At 41.3% G+C, this 18,491-nt stretch overlaps 1 protein-coding gene across 1 annotated transcript in view; it reads right to left on the reverse strand.

Moving 5' to 3' along the window:
• magi3a (membrane associated guanylate kinase, WW and PDZ domain containing 3a) overlaps positions 1 to 18,491 on the reverse strand; it is a 127,078-nt gene that overhangs the window by 53,470 nt on the left and 55,117 nt on the right. The gene's annotated exons all lie outside the window — the stretch shown is intronic.

Consider the following 18,491-nt stretch of genomic DNA (forward strand, 5'->3'; position numbering starts at 1 on the left):
CTTCGAACACGTCAACTTTGAGGACAAAATGTTCACTTGCTGCCTAATAAATATCCCACACGCTTACAGGTGCCATGAGGAAAAGATCATCATATAATGGCAATAGCGTTATAATGTCATAATGCTATCGGTGTACGTGGTAAACCAGCAACCTCGCAAAACTGACCACAGTAGACACGAGACACGTCTGGGGAAAGTCGTAAAGAACAGCATGTCAGTGCTGCTGTTGCTGCTATCAGCTCTCCGTCCCTCTGTCTGATTAAGTGATGACTCCAGAACCCTGAAGGAAGGACATGTAGCACTAATCTCTCTTGTCTATCCTGTGCATCTAGCCTGAGCGCTCTGAAACAATGTAGATCTTAATCGCACAATGCCAAGGGGTACGCTGGTGAAGAGGCGTTGCAAAGCATTGTGGGAGGAAAAAAAAAAGCCTGACACTAAAACAATGTGAGCTGTTTTTTTTTTTTTTTTTTTTTTTTTGCACTGACACACTGGAGTAATTTTCACCTCATGATGAATCCTGGGAGGGGTCGGGTTTGTTGTTATAATGCGTAATTGCACTATAATCACAAGAAGAATGCGAAGACTAATCGCTACACATGAATTATAATTTGGTAAAAGCTGATCATTTCCAGTCATGTTATGGGTGAAAACAAAATGCTGTAATTGCCGCCCGTTACCTATCGAGATGTGCTCAAGACAATGCGGAATTACATTTTCGGCCAAAAGTTCTGGCACAAAACATCTCGTCGAGGGGGCGGGGCTTAACAGTGCTTTACTCTATATGGTGAGTAGTGACTAAGATCGAATCTTTTTTTTTTTTAGTTCATTTTGCTTCTTTGATCAGAAATACAATAAAATGTTGCATTCCCAATAATCAGATCCCTCAACACAATTACAAACACAAACTTTGACTATAGTTACAACTAATAAAAATATGACAACGCAGCCAAAGAGAAATGATGATCAACACAATAAGTAGCTCACGTCTTCTGGTTCTTGTTTAGCTCTTTTGTCACGAGACTTCCACAATTATTGTAACAACATTCTTAAGATTCGGACCAAACAAACCCGTTCTATTGCGTTGTGTAGCGTCTATGGGAGTCACGTGACGAAAGAACGATCGACTCGGACCAGAGGACTCGTGGGATGAACTACTGAATTCTGTTTCCTGTGTAAAGCACCGCATAGCGCATATGGGAGTCACGTGATTAAAAATGCTGCATAATGTAAGATCCTATTCAATATGTTGTGATGAATTCCGCTTATATGAGCATCAATATAAAATATAAAAATAATGAAAAACCCTAAAGAACCCGGGCGTGGGTGGGATTGCCCGGGTTCTTTAGGGTTTTTCATTATTTTTATATTTTATATTGATGCTCGTATAAGTGGCTCGTTCTGAAAACAATGCAATCAAAACATTTTGCGATAATGAGCGACTCCCCCTCCTCCCATTTGACTCCTGATTCAAAAGATGACCTACTGGGTGTCACTGATTAGTCTGGTTTCATGGAGTGGCTCAGACGCATACTAATTGGCTCGTACAGTTCCTTAAGAGGCGAAGCGTTCAGATTTTCGTCTAAAACTATTAATTACTGCCCTGTTAAATGGGTAAGAAAACTCAGTCCCATCCGGTCTCTCTATTTGAGGGAACTATGATTTATTCCATGCTTCGTTTCAGGACACGGTGAACATCCGTGTTAAACGTGGAAGAGGTTTTATTGGCGATACCGGAAGCAAAATGTCGGAATTGGTCCTGTTTATGGCAAAAAAAAAAGCAGTATTTATTTGTCAAGTTGGTATATAACTGACCACAATGTCTTTCGAGTGACACAAGCTCCTGAGTTTCCAGCGATCTCATTCTGGTTTTCTCTCTGGACCCGCCTGAGCAACAATCCAAAACCGTAGCAGGAAGTCACATGACCTAGATCTCTCGTTCGCTTTCACGAGGAGTTAGAGGTCAAACATGCTTCCAAGGGTTTGCGTTTAAAAAGTTCTTTGAACCTCACCTGCGCTCGTTGTAGGCTCTTGGATGCAAAGACCCAAAGGTACCATGGTGTGTTCATGTCAGGGATTCTCCTGCCACGCCTCCTCCGCGGCTCTCTCTCAGCCGCTCCCGGCGCTTATCGCCGACACCTGTCCCTCGTCACCATTCCCCTTTATAAGTTCCGGTTCTGACCTCACTCGCTGTCGGATCTACTTGGTCATGCTAGTGATCTCCCGGATTCCAGACCGCCAGCATTCCCCCACTGGTTTAGGCTCCTCGTTCCTATCCTACGGATTACCCGCCTTACAGAATATACCCGGTTAACGGATTACCTGCCTTACCAAATACACCCGTTTTAAGGATTCCTCCCGTTGTACAGATTATACCCGCGTAACGGACTATACCCGTTTAATGGATTAACCCAGCGTTATGGTTCGTAACTCTCACTTTCTCTTGTTTGGAAACTGAACGTTCAATAAATATGATTGAGTTACACCCGTTTCCTACGTGTGGTCACTGTCCTGACAGTTCATGACATTTCTACAACAGAATGGGGAAACTTTTTGTGATCTGGTTCTCAGGTAGCGCTAGCAAGCTACATCATGTTTAGCTCGGGGCACTTAAAAATCTCCCTTTGTGCTTCATCGTGTGAGCTTTGGGCAAACCAGGGCAATAAATCAATTATTCAATCAATCAATCAATAAATAGCACATTTCCATTTTGGGGACTGATGTGGGTGGGGCCTAGGGTTGCAATAGAGGCGGAACATTTTCAAAAACTTCCTCTATGGAATTTTGGAAAATTGTGCGTGAATTTATGAAAATTTATTTTAAATGTTTATAAACTAGATTGTATACAAAGAAATATAAACATTTGTTTGGTCATTAGCTGACATGCATACAAACTAATACAGATAAAAAAAAAAAAAGTCTTAAATTCTCAGCAAGATGGACATTTGTTATGGACAAATGCATGGTGCATGTAGGGGGCGTGGCCTCAGTAGTCCTGCAGAAAGTGTGCTGTGTGCATGTGATTGATGAATATTCAGGGTAGGAAGTCAACACAGCAATTGCATTAAATCTGGGTGTTTTAACAAAAATCATCCTGCAAGATTATTTTTTTCATTACCACATTTAAGATCCCGGTTATTAGCAACCTGCAATTTTGTAAATTCCCAGTTAGTTCCTATGGGAAGTTCCCAGTTATAAAGCAGAAAGTAAAAGAAAAAAAAAATCCTGACTGAAAAACATTTGAGAAAAACTCAAGGGTAGAAGTTCTCATTTACAATCCTGACAACCTTCCTCAAAAAATTCAATAAATAAATAACTGAATAAATAAACCCATTAAATACACATTATCTGCTCGTTCTGATTAGCATATTCATATCGTAGCACTCAAACTTGACAGACAAAAGATTTTTTTCCACACGAGCTCACACTGCAATGCTGGCCAATGGTTTAAAAAGAAAAAAAGAAAAGTAAAAGATCACTAGGGAGCGCTGCTCTTTTCTACACTTTTCGTGTCTTTCATTTCTGCTTCTCGTTCAGCAGATTTCTGGGGAAGAGGAAGGAAGACAGAAAGCTAATATCCTCCTGTCTCCTCTTACAATGACATCACTCCTTTTAGCCACCTGCAAACTATTACCGAGACTCATTTAAAGAAGGGCAATGACCGAATTTGGTGGTTGATCGATGAAATCTAACTGATCGAGTGCTCTAGGTTGGTGTTGCTAACGTCAATGCTGCATGGGGATCATTGTAAACAACGAAGGAAACCCGAGCCAGTTATCTGACCTGCGGATGGTGTCGAGGGAAGGAAGGAAAAAAAAAAAAAAAAAAAAAAAAAAAAGCCTCGTGAAAGAGGAACATTGCGAAAACATTGTAAAGCCGTAGTGAATGAGAGGAATGTGGGTCAGGCCACAATAGCTGTTCAGCGTAACTGAAGCACTAAGGAGCACGGGAAAAACATTTCCATGCCTTTTGTTCGTCGGTACAATCCAAGTGCATAACACATACGCTGATGACGGCTCGACATGCTGCCGCCAACATGCTTCTCGCAATAACCCGAGCTGGAGAGACTCGCTTTTCATTCACATTTGAATGAGTATAGCTGGTCTCCCTGCTTTCATTAAACATATTAGCACACCTTGTAATCTGTCCTGAGATACCAAACGGCTCCTGAACCTCGAAAACCACTCGCAGCTGCTACAACACATGGACATTAAACACAAAAACCACTTGAGATGATTGTGGATGGTTCCACACAGAAACCTTCGAAGAACGATCGTAGTTTGGCAGATGCTCTTTTCCAGAGCGACGTACAATCATCACATTCATACAACTGAGCCTATAAGGGGTTAAAAGGGCCTTGCTCAGGGGCCCAGAAGTGGCAGCTTAGTGTGGCTGGGATTTGAACTCACGACCTTCCGAGGCAAAGTCGAATGCCTTAACCGTTAAGCGACCACCCCATGATGTTTCCTGTTCGCTGGGACTGGGGAAGCCTTTTGTGAATCGGCTCTCAGGTTAGTGTTAGCGAGCCACATTCAGCCTCCTCCAGCTCTGCGCCGTGACTCCTGCAGACCGTCCGTGGTAGGCAGAGTACACAAAATCTCCCTTTGTGCTTCATCATCTTAACTTTGGAGCCGTTTTTAAGCAAGAAAAAAAAATTTGTGACTCTGCAGCTTTAGCATCTCCTTCACTGTCCTTGAATAGTTTGCTTACAGACTCTCCATTTCATCTGCTTAAGTACACACGTGTATATGTATATATACACACATACACACACACACATCATTCAACCGAGCAAATGTAAAGACGCACTGAATTATAGAAGGTTTAAAAAAAAAAAAAAAAAAAAAAAAAAACCACCTTCATTCCGTATTTCAGGCAAAAACCTTTTCATCACTTAGACACGAGGCGCGGCATGAAATCCGTCAATTCGCCGAAGACGGCAAAACCTAATGCAAACAGATGGATCGAACGCGTAGGTTGAAGGCTTGTTGTTGGAGGTCAGTGAACACGATACACACCCACCTAAGCGCACGTGACGGAGCTGAAACAGATGTCCCACTTTTGCCTGCATCGTTCATCTTTACTACTCACACGTCTGGTTTCTACAAAACTGCTTCGGAGACGACTGGAGTGAACTTTTTCCTCCGAAGAGTAGGAGAATCGCAGGTGTCTATCAGCCGAAGGAGTGGAGTAGAAACAAAGAAATATACCTTAATGTTTTCTGTATCTTTAGTGCTGCATGATATTAAAGGAAAATATGATCTGTAATAACTTGTATAATACACATACACATACACAAGACAGACAGACAGACAGACAGACAGACAGACAGACAGACAGACAGACAGACAGACAGACAGACAGACAGACAGACAGACAGACAGACAGACCAAAACCTTGGGCCTTTGCTTTTTGAACATTCAGTTCTATAATTAGTCCCCACGGTTTTTGGTCCACTAGATTTTGGAGTGTGCAGGTAGTGATGTGGGTAAAGAGGCCTGGGGTGCAGTCAGCGTTCACATTCATCCCAAAGGTGTTCAGTTGAAGCTCTTAGTTCAAGTGAAGGGAAAATGGCAATGCAACCACATCCGAAAACCAATACAATTGTGTGCCACAGACTTCGTGAAAACAGTTTAGGGAAGAACCACATATGGCTGGAAAAGCCAGGGTTCCCAATATATATACTTCTGGTGGTACAGAGTACAGACTGTGTACATAATTTACAGGTTAAACGTGTTTCTGTCTGTGTAGAAAGATAGATAGATAGATAGATAGATAGATAGATAGATAGATAGATAGATAGATAGATAGATAGATAGATAGATAGATAGATAGATAGATAGATAGATAGATAGATAGATAGATAGATAGATAGATAGAGACAAACAGTCAGACAGACAGACAGATCTTGAGATACAGACAGACAGACAGATCTTGAGATACAGACAGACAGACAGATCTTGAGATACAGACAGACAGACAGATCTTGAGATACAGACAGACAGACAGATCTTGAGATACAGACAGACAGACAGATCTTTAGATACAGACAGACAGACAGACAGACAGACAGACAGACAGACAGACAGACAGACAGATATAGGTAAATGGGTGAGTGAGTGATATTTTTTATGTTTAATGTACAATTCCACTCAGAGAAAAAGTGTTTGAGTGTGGAAAATGATTTGACTGGTTCAGACAGATCTGCACCAGAGTTTGCATTAGGTGTTTAATAAATATATTTCACTCTAAATGCAGATCTTTTTGGCATGTATTTGCTGCCATACACTCCCAAAATATCATACAAAACAGCTAATATAATAACAAAAAAACAATATCTTTATTTGCAATATTCCGGATGGTTTTGATCTATTGTGCAGCCCTAGTAGGGTTGAACTGTCCCTGGGAGTTAACGGGAGTTAATGTAAATGAATAGCAGGCTGCAAATAACAGAGAACTTAATTGTAGTTAGGATCATTTTGGATAAAACAGCCAGATTTAATTGCCTTTCAGCTGCATTTCAGCCCTGCACATTTATCCTTCAGGTGCACACAACACACTTACTGCAGAGCCACTGAGGCCACGCCCCCTACAGTGAGGAAAATAAGTATTTGAACACCCTGCTATTTTGCAAGTTCTCCCACTTAGAAATCATGGAGGGGTCTGAAATTGTCATCAAAAGTGCATGTCCACTGTGAGAGACATAATCTAAAAAAAAAAAATCCAGAAATCACAATATATGATTTTTAAACTATTTATTTGTATGATACAGCTCAGATGAGACCAAAATAGAACTTTTGGGTCATAATTCCACTAAACGTGTTTGGAGGATTTTCTGGATTTTTTTTTTTTTAGATTATGTCTCTCACAGTGGACATGCACCTACGATGACAATTTCAGACCCCACCATGATTTCTAAGTGGGAGAACTTGCAAAATAGCAGGGTGTTCAAATACTTATTTTCCTCACTGTACATGCACTGCATTCCTCGAAGAACACGGACCATGTTCATTTCTCGAATCCTGCACAAAACAATGTAAAAAAACAAAATGTCCATCTTGCAGAGTCTTCACGTAAATTACACAAATTACATGCATTTATGAAAATTTGCTCGTGCTCTGTGTAAGCCATTGTGCAACATAATTATACAAAGTCAAAAATCTCATTTCTTAATGGCATTAAGTCTGCATGCATGTCAGCTTATAATTATGTTTGTATATGTATACAGTTTATATACATTTCCCCAAATTTGTATTTAAGTTTCCAACTCGAAATATTTCCAAAATTGCCCAGATGAAGCTCTTACAGCACGTTTTCGGAAAGTTTCTGGGAAATTTCAGGCCCTTTGCAACTTTATTTTTTATTTTTTTTTAAATTAAACATTCACTTCAATCAAAACCTCGTTTTCCAACAACAAGGATTCAGAATAGATTCCTTAGACATTGTTTCTCCCTTCAGGTGTGTGATAGAAACCAGGTCAGCATGTGTCGAGCGAGATGTTGGGGGGGATCGATGTCATGTTTGCGTCAAATGAGATGTGGTTTTCTGAAAAAAGAAAAAAAAAAAAAACCCTAGCAATGAATACATAATGAATAAAGGTCAGGTGCATTTCACCATGACGTATCGAGTGTCTCGCTTTTGTACAAGACTTTTCGAGAAAAGGTCATTCTCTAGGCTGTACAGTAGCTACGTCTCAAAAGCCTCAGAGGAAATCGTGTTATTGCCGAATATGAATGCTGCAAACTGCGTGCGTAAAAAAAAAGAGGCAAAAATCGCTTTCGAAAATTCTAAAGAACTTCAGCAGGCATTGGAGTTGGTGTCTCTTTGTGCTCTCGTTCTCGTCCTCATCCTCATCTCGGTAGATAATATTCTATTTATTCTCAGCTCTGAACCAAGAACAAGCCTGAACTCTCTGCCACACTCCTGGCCGATCACTTATCCTCTTCTTCAATTAGTGAGGCTGCTTAAATGTCATAGAAAAGCCAGCACAGGACTCTAATGAGGCCGTCTCATAACAGCATGAGCGAGTCATAGGGAAACTCGAAACTCTGCACCGAGCTTATTAACTGCCTGTTGAGGAGGTCGGGCAATGCCGTGTCACCAAGAGTGCTGTCTAGTCTTTAGAACCACTGGCACAAAAAAAGGTCCTACTGTACATTCGGATCCTTGTAAAACGGACACCGGTGTCTCATTTCAGTTTTATGAGTCGTGACAAATTTCCATTGCGTCTGACTCCTCATGTACTAACTAGTCTTTTGCTCATCTAATTAAAATGCTCCCTAGAACTTTACTAAGTTCTGATCTGGCTGTACTTCTCAACACCAACCGTGGGTCATTGATCCGTTTTTTTTTTTTTTTTTTTTTTTTTTTACGCAGCTTCCCCTTTCTGAAATTCCACTCCATAGAGAATAAATATACCCTGATGGCATTTGAAAGAAATCCTTATCCTGATCCTTGCAAAAAATAAAAAATAACGTCTATCAATAACCACATCGAGACAGAGGATCATTAGGTCATAGACAAACAATACAGTCAGTTAAATGAACGGAGAAACTGTCGAAGGACATTTGCAACTTATAAAGCATTCAAATTTGAACGTCATTTGCATATTAAAGTTACTGTTGGAAATAGCAAACGCAAATTACATCATTTTTATATTTGCTCCAAACTTTGCAGATATAGTAATGGAAAAATGAAATTGAACTATAGAAATACATTTCCATTTTGAATATTGCAGTTTATATAGAATTTTGCTACCGTTATTCTTCCATACGCTGGAGGGACGTTTACGGCGTTTGGTGGACGTTTTTTTCCAAAGGCAAGAGCCTTTCTCAGGGGCCCTGAACTAACAGTTTGGTAAGAATGGGATTTGAACTTTATGCCTTAACCACTAAACTACCACCTCCCAATAGTGTGGCGTGGAAGAACTTAGGACTCGGAAAACGTTTTTTATGCAATTTAGCTACTTTCAGTACGAGTGAGCAATATTTGATCTACCATTCTGATCCAGATTCGGAATATGTATATGTATATTCATGTACATCACAACCAACAGTGACATCATCCGCATTATAGCAGGCAAATTCGGGGGTGAAGGTGATGTTCAGAAATCTCTCAATCGCTTAACTCTTCAGCTTGTTCAAAACTCTCACGTTGTTTAGGTTTAATGGGGATGTATTAGATTAGATAGGTTCTTGTAGAGAAAATCTGTCAAGAATTTCAAACCTCTAGCCATAAAAAAAAAAAAAAAAAAAAAAAGTTATTACATGGCGGCTTGCAGTATTCAGGATGAAAAAAACGCTGAGGAGAAATAGGTTCATTTGGGTTAAAACCATGACTACTTTTCTAGTATTTATGAGCAAAAGCTGTAATCAAGACAGCTTTGGTTTGGTGCTCACCCTGATAAAGGGGCGAAATGGGAAAGGTGGCAAATTACTGATGGTACCCATAAAGCTTTAGTCAGAAATCAATGCCTACCTGCCTCTACAAGTACTAAGCAATCTGGCCTGCTTTCAGATTGATCCTCTCAGGGTGGTAATCACTAAAGGGCAAAATGGTGCTGTTCTGGGGGACGAATTATCCTCAAGGTTTTGAAAGGTAAATCCGAGCAAGCGCTATGAGTTGCGCTATGAGTCTACAACTGGCAAAACTGAATTCTTTACTACAACATGCACGAGACAATCACCTTCTATAGGTGGTTGTCTCCAACTTGTACTATTGTATTGAAAGTCTTTGTATGCTGTTCAATTACAGTTGTCTTCATTAGAACCTCAACCCAATGGATCAACTTTAGGATGACCTGAATCTGAGCTCACCAACCCTTATGTGATCATCACCTGACCCTTATGTGGCTGAATGAACACTAATCTCCACAATCACATTCAAAAATTTATTGAAAAGCCTTTTCACAAGAGTTAAGCCTATTAGAACAGAAAATGTTTGAAAAGCACACATCACTGTGATATTGGAGTGTGAAGTTTTGGCCATACCGTGTTTGACCAAGTTTAGATTTCGAGACACGAGGTGGCATCAAAAAGTTTTAAAGACCAGCTCTGTTTACAAGAAAGTCACAGTCCCCTTTCACAGCAATGCAGAGCTCCCAGCGTTCCTGCCACTCCTTTATTGTGTCCTGGAAGTCTTCTTTTCGAAGCGTGTCAAGCAACATCTGCTGTCTCCGTAATGGTGTCGAAGCGGTGACCTTTAATATGGAGCTTTAACTTTGGGAAGAGGGCGAATTCTGCAGGAGCCAAACTGGCGAATAGGGTCATGAGATCGCGGGCAGAATAGCAGACGTGGTAACATGTGGTCAGAACACCACCAATTGCACAAGATGTCTTTTGGCGCACACGATTTATGAAGGTCGGCGCTCCTTAGGACTGTGCGTGCAACCTTGTGCTGCCACCTGTCGGCGTGTTACAAAACTACTCTCGAAACGTACATTTTTTTTTTTTTTTAACAGGTTGTTTATTGAGAAATAAATTGTGAGCAAAATATGTGGGAAAATAGGTCAGATCTCTTACTTATATTAATACTAAAAGAAAAACAGCAACAGAAGAGGGCACAGGTCGGTTCAAAACAATATACAAGCAGAAAAGTGTGTGTGTGTGTGTGGGGGGGGGGGGGGGGCCTCACTAATCATACATACCTGGGATACAAATTATACAATAAAAATAAAAAAGGGTAAATTGGGTGAGAATGACTGATGGCTTTATAATAAATCGTAGCTGAAGATGATTTCAATCAAATCGAGTCATTTGATCTCTTTCTCCCTCTGTTATATTACAGAAATTCGAGCTTAAAATAAAGGATATAAACGGTTTCCAAAAATTTTCAAAAGAACGTTTTGATGCCACCCCGTACCAGCTTGGTGTAGCTCGCCTCTGCTTTGGCGAGTTTTTGCCTTTGCTTAGCAAGCAAAAAGGAACAAGTATGAAGAATGGGATTCTGTATTGCTGTTTATCTTCTATAAAAGAAAAACCATTTACAATTCGGCCTAACGTCAAACTTTTATTCAATAATGAATGGCGATCCCTGTTTTGGCCGGAGCTCACTATTCCGTACTGCTCATTACAAACGGTTTTCTTACCAGAAACAATCCCAACAATTGAATGCATTTGAAAGAACAACCAAATTCAGCATGGGTACATAGGAGTCATGGTATGCATCAGACAGCCCAGGAAGTTACAAATCCTGGAGGGTTAATGATGTACTGAGTAAAGCCTACAAGAGCTTCTAATGGAAGAGCCCTCTATGCGACCAGCAAGTCACCAAACAGTCAAGAAAGGCGGCAAAAATCGGAAAAACCCCATTCCGTCATTTGGAAAGACCAGCCTCGGCCAAGTCCCCATAATTCTCCTCTCTGTAATAACACAAGCCTACAGCATGTACAATGTGGTGTAAAGCCTGAGATGAAGGCGAAACAAAAATGGTGGAAGAAAATGGGAGATCAAGACCTTTAGCAGCCACCCCCCTATTCAGCCATCCAGCTCTTCGCACTACGGCCTGAATAAGACCAGCTTGATATCGCACTACAGCCAAGAATTTCTACTTGTGTAACGTCTTGGCACTCAGCCGGAGCAAAGAGGGAGTGAGCGCAAAAGAAGTTAGGTGAGGCACATCAAAGCGGGCCTACCTGTGATCCTTGAGCTGCGATGGCAGACTTGTCCTTCAGGCGACGGCTCCCGCTGAGAGCTTTCAACGAGCTCAGACACGCGACCGAGAGGTGTAGAACAAACAGAATTCCATTTAACTGCACGCCGAGCGAATAGGGACGGATCAAAGCGGAAAAAATGTCACTACATACCCGCTCCAAGCGGCCGTGCCGTACCTTGATAGCGGGAGAACGGCCAAGATAAGCGCGCCTTTGAAAAAATCTAGACGCCATCGAGATGAAGAGCTTGTGAATTGGAATTCCAAAAAAAGACATGCAACTGTGTTACATCAACCTATAAATTCAACAGGACTGAAGCCCCCCTCCCCCCCAAAAAAACCCACACCACCAGGCAAACAGTGGATCCGTATAATACAGCATGGTAGATTTCCTCACCTTGTTCCACCCTGTAAAATGTCTGACACATTACCAGTCTTTTCTTCATCTATTGAAAAAAAGAGAGAAAAAAATGCCACATTGGCAGATTTTTCTCAGTCTGAAATTAATGCATAAAAAAAAAACCTATCAATTCAAAAAGCAAATACACACCTATGATTTATTGACTGCTTGTAAACTTTGAATTTATAACGCAATTTGCACGAGTTAACGTGTCGCCGCCTCCGCGCTGAAGTTGAAGAATAAGCTCTCCGAGAGCGTAGCAGGAACAAGGTAAGTGGCGTCTCGAAGCCTACCGAAATGGCGGTTTACTTTCCGACGGAACCTCTTGTTATTCTGGCCTCGTGCTGTCTGCCTGCAGGAGAGCCGTGTGTGACGGCCTCGTGCCTCTTGACTGCTGAGTGAGCACACAGATGCCTGCAGATGCCTGTGTGACTCAGCAGATCTGCGCCGGAGTAATTACCGGCCGAGCGAATGCCCGTCCGAGTGCGTCAGTTTGCGCCCTGGTGTTTGTATTGCCTGAGGACGAGCGAACGTGCGTTTAAAGAAGTTTCAGGATTGCTCTGCGCATCATGTTTCTACACCTCGTCGCCGGTTGGGTCGATTTGTCCTCTCAGGGAGAAGGTTTTCATATCGGAGTCATCCATCAAGGAACTAGTGCAGTTAACCACATGGCTGCCGTCCATAAGAGCGATGGACTGGCTGGCCGCTGCGTGCTGATTGGGTCTTTTAAAGTGATGCACCTTATACCCTAAGCCCATCCATCTTCTGGTTAAGAGAGCTCGCTAGATCATAGGTCCTACTCACAAACCAGTGGACGAACCAGGAACTCAAGAATACTTCTTTTGTTGCTCATGTGTTGTAAACATGGACCAAATAAATCAATTTTGATGATTACACAAACATTTGTTTTGGACATGGAGGCACAAATACTACAAAGCCAAATATATATTCTACTGAAATCAATTTAGTGCTCTAAAGAATCTATTATCTACATTTAGAATTAAGCCTAAAGTGGTTGTAGACTACTTTCTCTCTTCCTATACCCCAACACAGTGGTAAGGCTTCTGATCAGAAGGTCATAAGCTCCACCCAGCTGAAAACGTCTTCAGGATCTGTGAACTTGAGCTCTGGCAGTTCCTTGCGCTCAGCTACATCTCTGCAGTTCATAACTGCCCACAACAAAATAACATGCCTTTAGAATGTTATATAGTGTATATCATAGCATGTTCTATTAGTATATTTGTGTGCATTCGCCTTGATAATGTCAACTAAATTTCATTGGTTCGGTAGTAATACAATTTGTCATTTTATTTAAATCACCATGATACTGACAAAGTTTTCAGTATGGATAAAATTCATAAATAATGTTTCTATTTATATGTATTGAGGTAACATGATCAAAACATTCTAAATAAATGAATGGGAATCAATATGCAGTGTAAAAGATAGATTGATTAGATAGATTAGATAGCTAGATAGATTAGATAGCTAGATAGCTAGATAGCTAGATAGATAGATAGATAGATAGATAGATAGATAGATAGATAGATAGCCAGACAGACAGACAGACAGACAGACAGACAGACAGATAAATAATTAGGCAAGTTGGATAGACAGACATAAATAATCAGGCAAGTTGGATAGACATAGACAGACAGACAGACAGACAGACAGACGATCAGGCAAGTTGGATACACAGACAGACAGACAGACAGACAGACAGACAGACAGACAGACAGACAGACAGACAGACAGACAGACAGACAGGATCAGGCAAGTTTGTTTTTTAATCCAGATGTTCTTCAGACCAGGCATACCAACATGACTAGCCATACAGAAAAAAAAATTGCAGCTGTGCCAAGATGAAAGTTGCATGATGGATAAAAACTTTCTAAGTCATAAATTCTGGTTCCACCCAGGTCCAGGCGTCGGCTATTGTCTTGTGCGATTAGGCAATCTCCTGGATCTGACCAAGCAATAACTGCTGCTCCCAAAAACAGCTGCGCACATTAATTATAAAACGGGGTCAAAGCCAGGCCACAAAAGCAGCGACAAACCGTGTGTGTTTCTAGAAGCTTCTTCAGAATGCCTGAACCCTGGATAGATAAAACAAAGCCTTAGATGCAAAACAAATCTAGAACTGAATGCATTTTCAGGCAGATTTCTTTTTTTTTTTTTTGGTGCAAGCGTTTCTTTATTAAAAACCTTGAGATGTCCAGCGTGTTCCTCCCCGCTCTGAATCTGCACTGAAGCGTGCCCGAGGTGATTAGATACATGTGTGAGCAAATATGTGAGACACTGTGGATGGATGAGTCAGAAAAGAGATCGAAAATGACACTCGGGTATCACACGGAACAGAACAAGTTCAAAGCGACTCAAAAAGATGGATGTTCTCTAATCTGGGCGCTAGATAGAGCTTCTGATAGAGATAGGGATAGAGATAGAGCAACTAAAAAAACAACAGGAAAAAACTGTGTCCAGTGAACACCACATGCTCAATGCTGATTGGCCAGAGCATGCATCAGTCTGAATGGCATAATTAAGAGATATAATGCTATAACTGGAGCAAAGCTGAAAAGTGACTTCAGAACTATAATAACAAATTACACACTGAAGTCTGTGTTGAATGAGAAACAATATGGACCACCTTTCAGTTTTTAGCTAATGTTAACGTGAAGTTGCTATTGTGTTTTTCTGTTGTGTTTCTGAAGTCGAGTTTCTGTTGTGCTTTTTGTTTTGCTGCCATGGGTCTGAATTCGCGGTTTGTGTTTGAATATTTCCAGTGTTTCTCAAGTTGCGTTTGTGTTTCTGAATTTGGTATTGTGTAACAGAATTTACTATTGTGTTTCCGAATTTGGTGCTGTGTTTCTGGTTTTGTTGCCAGACGTGTGAATTCTCTGCCTTGTTACAGAATCTGCTGCCCTGCATTTAATCCTGCTGGTGTCTTTTATTTGTGTTATTCCCGTTGCGCTACTGTATTTTCTTTTGAGATTCCGAAATCCGCTGCTGCTTTTCCTGTTTGCTCGTGTGTTTCTATAGTCACTGATAGTGTTTTTGGTTAGTTAATGTGGGTTGCACTCACGGCCCATTATTAGATAAATAATGCCAGAGCCAAAGGGATGCTTTAACAATTACCAGAGCAGTGGGAGCTCAATCTCAATTCTAAACCACAGATTACTGTGCCCTTTTCCTCACTACTATGACTTAGGGAAGGAAAGAAAAAGAGATAAAGAGAGAGAGAGAGAGAGAGAGAGAGAGAGAGAGAGAGAGAGAGAGAGAGAGAGAGAGAGAGATGAGAGAGATGAGAAAGAGAGAGAGAGAGAGAGAGAGAGAGAGAGAGAGAGAGAGAGCGCGCTTCTTCTGCTAAGCCAAAATATTTGAGCATAAAGTGTGTGTAAAGGTTTTCTCAGGGAAAAGGCTCTGTGTGTGTGTGTGTGTGTGTGTGTGTGTGTGTGTGTGTGTGTGTGTGTGTGTGTGTCTCCCTTTCTGGCCCTACTAAAAGGCCATGCAGGCTCCTCATCCATCTGCCTGCACCAGAGAGAAGGCCCAACTCGACTCCGGTACAAAGCAACCTCTGTCCTCTGTGCCCTATCTGTCCTGAACAAAGAGTCCATCTGACTGGCAGAGCGAAACAGAAACTCCAGCTGGTGAGAGAGACGCTGCTCTGTTAGGGCATTCTGTTGAGAAGTTTCGAGAGCACTTTGAACAATCGCACGCCAACCTGGCCCTGTCTAATATTATGGCTGAATTTTTTATATATATCTTCTGAAGGGACAATACTATAAAAATAAAACTTGGAGATGTATATATATATATCCGAGAAAAAAAACAACATACTGCTATTATTGTCAAAAATACCTGTCAAATACACTATATGTGGACTCCTGAACATAAGACTCCTATTTGCTTTCCACATTTAGTTCCTGTTATAATAAGTTTCTGAGAAGATGTTCCACTAGATTTTAGAGTGCTTGTAGAGATTTGAGCTCAGACACAGGGGTGTTAGTAAAGTCAGGTATTGTAGTAGATGAGGTGAGGTGTGTGGTTCCTGAGGTGCAGTCAGTGTTCTAAATCATACCAAAAGGTGTTCAGTAGGGTTGAGCTCAAACACAGGCCATTCAAGATCTTTCACTTCAATCCATGTAAAGTTTAAGGAAGAACCACATATGGCTGGGAAAGTCAGATGTCCCAGTATGTTTGTCTATTAAGTGTATGTTCTGACTTCGTCCTGTTCGTCCACCTTCTTATTTATTTTCTTTGGTGTTCCCTGAGGCACGCTTCAATGCACTGGTCACACAACGCTGCAGCACATGACTGGATATGTCGCATGACTAAAGAGCATTCAGATGTTCTTTGGTGATCAAAACAACATGCAACGAGAAGACGGTATAACAAAACCTTTTCAGCTGTCAGAGGCGGCCGTGATTACGATCCGTGTGCTGTGGGATCCCCGACGCAAAAAAAAAAAAAAAAAAGCTCTAATCCCCAGGTGAAGAGAATCCATTAGGCTTAATTACAGCGACATTACTCCTACTTACTGAGCCAAACATCCTGGGGGGGTTGGGTTTAAAAAAAAATGTAAATAAAAAAAACGGCGAGTCGTCTTAGAAGACGAGGACATATTTAATTAAACGTGAGCTAAATGCGCCGGAGTTAGCGTCGCTTGCTTTCATGCGATAAACCGCTTTGCTCCGAAACTGTTTCCAAATAAGATTAGATAGAGATGGAGGAGCAGGCTAGAGTCCTGAGGGAAGCTGGAGAGATAGAGACACAGCGAAAGATAGAGAGATAGAGAGAAAGAACGGAGAAGCATAGAAGAGCTCTGGATTTCCTGGCGTCCACCTCGAACCCTGAAAGACCCTCAAAGTGGCGAAGATACAGTAGACGTGTTTTGGTAAGGCGGAAGAACATTTGTCCTCTCCTCCATGCTGCACTTGAATCTCTTTAAGCTCTGGAAATGGAACGCTGGAGTATTTCATTTGTGACTCTATGTCCGATATGATGCAACGCAAGTCGAGTTTATTTTTATATTATCTGATTCGACACAATGCGATTCAATGCAATGGAGAAAATACGATGCTCTGTAATTCAATAAGGTACAAATACGTCGCTTTTATTTCTTTGGTTGACAGACAGCAAATCATCAATTTGCTTAAGTGCCTTCTTGACTTCTAACGCATTTTCCCCTTTCACAAACACGGCTTTGTAGTGCAAAAAGAAGAAGAAGAAAAAAAAAAAAGAGAGTCAATAAAACCATTCGTTCTTTTCCTGTTTGGTCTCCAGGAAGATGCAGCTCTACCTCTGCCATGTTAATCTACATTCTATGTGACTCTCAGGACACTCCTGTAGTGTTGTGATGCGTCGGATTCACGTAGCAGCTGAGAGAACGCGCTCGAGGAAATCAATCCAGATCTAAAATAAAAATTGCCATCTTGTATCTGGTGCAGAATTGAAATCCATGCATCACGTTGTTTTCCGGCACGAATCTTGCCATTCTTAGCTGTTACTGTGCGTTTTTAATAGTGATCTCATTAATAAGTATTCAATCCTCGTTTTTTTTTTTTTTTTTTAAGAATTTCAGTCTTAATTGAATGTTTTGGCAGCGAGCTTGGGAAACGCAGATGGCGGCCGGCGAGAAAACACATTTTGCATCGTAGTAACCTGAGATTTCCAATTACCGCGATATTGATGCCGATCGGCGCACAGGTGGGCCTTGTGATTAGCCACGATTACGTGCGTGTGTTTTAAAGCCATCTGTTGATCGCGACGCTTGCGGAGACGTTATACAGAGCGGAGGGGTTTGGGCGACAGTGTTTATAAGGGGAAGGGGCTTCTGCTTCTTTGGGAGCACAGGGACAGGACCGGTGAGGCCTAAAGAGGCATCAGCCAGCAGCCAGTTTGAAAAAATTGCAAAGTCGGACTTCTTGTAGTCTAAAAAGAAATGATTTGGGACACTCAGCTTATATATTATAATTGTTAAGTGATGTATGTGATAAAGACATTGTGTGAAGATTAGAGATGAAGAAGGGGATGAAATTATCTCTGGATGAATCAGACATCAAAGCAAATTATGTGCATCTTATTTTGAGACTGTTATAACCAGAACAATAGTTGCTCAATGGATAAGATGTTGGGTTGCTGATCGGAAGGCCATGGGTTCAAATCCCAGCACCAGCAACCTGCCACTGATGAGCGCTTGAGCAATTGACCCCTCGACGTAAATGCATTTCAATGTAAATGCTTCACTATCATTTTTTTGTTGTGAGTTCTTGGGCATTTCTTTCATTCCTGAAGCGACTACTGAAGAAAAAGCGCAAACACATTCAGTATCTCCGCATAATATACCATTTTCCTTTACAACACATTATTCCACACTGGGGATGTACATTCCTGTAGCTGTTCTTAACCACTAATCATTGGTAAGAAAATGAACGAGAATAAA

Source organism: Silurus aristotelis, assembly GCF_946808225.1.
Source record: "Silurus aristotelis genome assembly, chromosome: 19".
In the NCBI taxonomy this organism is placed as follows: Eukaryota; Metazoa; Chordata; class Actinopteri; order Siluriformes; family Siluridae; genus Silurus; species Silurus aristotelis.